This window comes from Chrysemys picta, unplaced genomic scaffold, assembly GCF_011386835.1.
Source record: "Chrysemys picta bellii isolate R12L10 unplaced genomic scaffold, ASM1138683v2 scaf3, whole genome shotgun sequence".
Taxonomy (NCBI): domain Eukaryota; kingdom Metazoa; phylum Chordata; order Testudines; family Emydidae; genus Chrysemys; species Chrysemys picta.
The window spans coordinates 144,731-147,634 of NW_027052710.1; positions in this window are offsets into that span (position 1 = coordinate 144,731).

Sequence of the window (2,904 nt, forward strand, 5' to 3'; positions counted from 1 at the left end):
AAAGATGGGAGAGGGATTTGGAGAAAGAAATTGATCTGCATGAGTGGGTATATGTGTGGGAAAAGGGATATACAGCTTCAGTTTGTGTAGCTCATCAATAAAATTTATATAAATTTAGTGTGTAAATGACAGTAGACTTCAGTTAAGACCCATCATATTGTTGCTGCTAGAGAAAAGCTCTGTTAGAGAGATTGTGGAGGAAATGGGAACATACTTGCACAGGTGGTAGTTGTGTCCAGGAATTAGAAAGTTTTGAGAGGAAATTATTAAAGAGATCCATCTTATGACAAAATGCTGGCTTCTTAGAGATCCCCTGACCTCCTTCCTTAATGCTCCAGTAAAGGATCTGCATTTTAAACAGAATGACAAAGTATTTTCTTCTTATTGCTAGCAGCTAGACTTTGTACTGCACATTACTGGAAAAATGTGACTCCCCTCCTATGGAATTGTATTATATAAATAGGGTGTGTTATATAAGAAAGTAAAATGTGGGCTGTCCGTGTAGAGGAAAAGCTTTCACACCAAGTACTTACACAAGCGAAACTCCAGAAAGAGGATTGGTTTTTAGAAATTTGGTCATCCTTTTTAACACACTCAGAGGAGGAGAACTCAGTCAGCAAACCAGAATCTTTAGCCAGGTTCTCTGAATATTAATCTGATCCCGAATAAGTAATAAATAATGTATAATTAGTATGATTACAACCAGTAATGTAACTTTGTCTTAATACCAAAAATACAAATAAATTAAAAGAACCAAAATACTGACAGTTTTTCCAGCACTTATGGAATAAACTTGTCTCCAAGTGGTTTCAGGAAGACCAGGATGAAATGGTTAAGTCAGATCACCAGTGGTATAAGAACAGTAAGAAAAATTGTATGCGCAGTGCTAAAAGTGGTAAGCTCTGGACACTTTCCTTTTCCTAGAAACACTTCTTGGTACAGTAAATCCTCACTTAAAGTTGTCCCGGTTAATGTTGCTGATCAATTAGGGAACATGCTTGTTTAAAGTTGTGCAATGCTCCCTTTTAACGTTGTTTGGCACCTGCCTGCTTTGTCCACTGCTTGCAGGAAGAGCAGCCCGTTGCAGCTAGCTGGTGGGGGCTTGGAACCGGAGTGGATCAGCAGCCCCCCTATCAGCTCCCTACTCCCCTAAGGTCCCTGTGCTGCAGCCGCCCAGCAGGCTATCAGTTGCAGGCTATCAATTGCCAGCAGTTCAACTGTCCCTTCCCCCACTTCCATGTGCTGCTCCTGCCCTATGCCTTGGAGCTGCTCCCAGAGACTCCTGCTTGCTTTGCGGTGGAGGATGGGGGGGCTAATGTCAGAGTGTCCCCCTGCTCCTGCACCCCGCTTACCCCTTCTCCATATAGAGCAGGGAGGGGACACCGGTGGAGCGAGACAGAGAGTGCTTGGGGCAGCAGCTGCTGTCTCAACTTCCTGATCCACTTAAAAAGACAATGCACTTAAGAGTGGGTCAGCTTACTTAAAGGGGCAGTGTGCATCTCTCTCTCTCCCACAAACAAGGTGTGTGTCTGTCTCTGTCTGCTGTGTTCGTATACACAGTGATTTTTTAATCAATGAGGTTCAAGGGAAGATTCATCAGGAAAGTGTTCACCTGTTAAAGCAAGACACATGGGATATGAAACATTGCTCACCTCTGGTGGAACCTCTCACCCCATCACAGAACTCTGGTCCATGATTACAATAATAAGCCACCTCTGTTCAAATAATCATCCAGTCTGGCCTGCTTCCTTCCCTACAGCTTGCCTGAATCCCAGCTCTAACCAGACTTGAATTTCCCCTGGCATTAGCTATTGCAGTTCCCTTCTCTCTGTTCTATTTGAGCCCCAGCTCCCCAGGTTCCCACCTCTGCTGGATGCTATTGACACTGTGAGGTAATGCTCACCCCACACCTGCCCCTGAAAGGGTTAAGGTGGCTAGACAGGCCAATTAACCACCTAAGATGCACCTGGAGGAGGAGCCAGGGAGCAATGAGAACTAATTAAAGGGTGAAGCTGAACAGGAACAGGTGGGGTTGGTATAAAGCAAGGTAGCTTAGGGCAGAAGGGGGCTGCAGGGAGGAGGTCTGCAGTCACTCTCTGAGGCTAGGGAGAGGTGGGGGGCTCTTGGCCAGGAGGGAAGGGTGTAGCCGGAGAAGGGTAGAGGAGGAGACTGATAGAGGCAACATAGGAAGCAATCCAAGGAAACAGAAACAAGGCATGGGACAGAGTAGACCGTAGCTGCTGGTTTTAGGGTCCTGGGCTGGAACCCAAAGATGAGGGTGAGCCCACGTTCCCCTACCAGCCACTGGGGATGTGGCACCATAGAAGGGCAGTGAATTGGAAGACTGCCTGGGGCAGTTGGTGACACTTGGTACACAAGCCTCCCAGAAAGGACAAACTACAGTGACCTAGCCAGAGGGCCAAGCCACAAAGAGGGAACCATCGAGTTCAGGTAGAGAGAGTGTCATACAGTGAGCACTCGCAGGCAGGGGCTTCAGAAAAGCAGAGCTAATTCCAAGCTGCAGCCACAAGGAGGTGCCCCATTGGGAGTGAGAGCACACTCAGACAGTGTGGACACTTGTAGATGGGAGGGAAGAGGTAGATGTGGTATATCTTGAATTTAGTAAGGCTTTTGATACTGTCTTGCGTGATCTTCTCATAAACAAACTAGGAAAATACTACCTAGATGGAGCTACTATAAGGTGGGTGCATAACTGGTTGGAAAACTGTTCCCAGAGAATAGTTATCAGTGGATCACAGTCAAGCTGGAAGAGCATATCAAGGATCAGTTTTGGCTGCAAGGATCAGTTTTGACTCTAGTTCTATTCAATATCTTCATCAGTGATTTAGATAATGGCATAGAGAGGACATTTATAAAGTTTGTGGACGATACCAAATTGGGAGG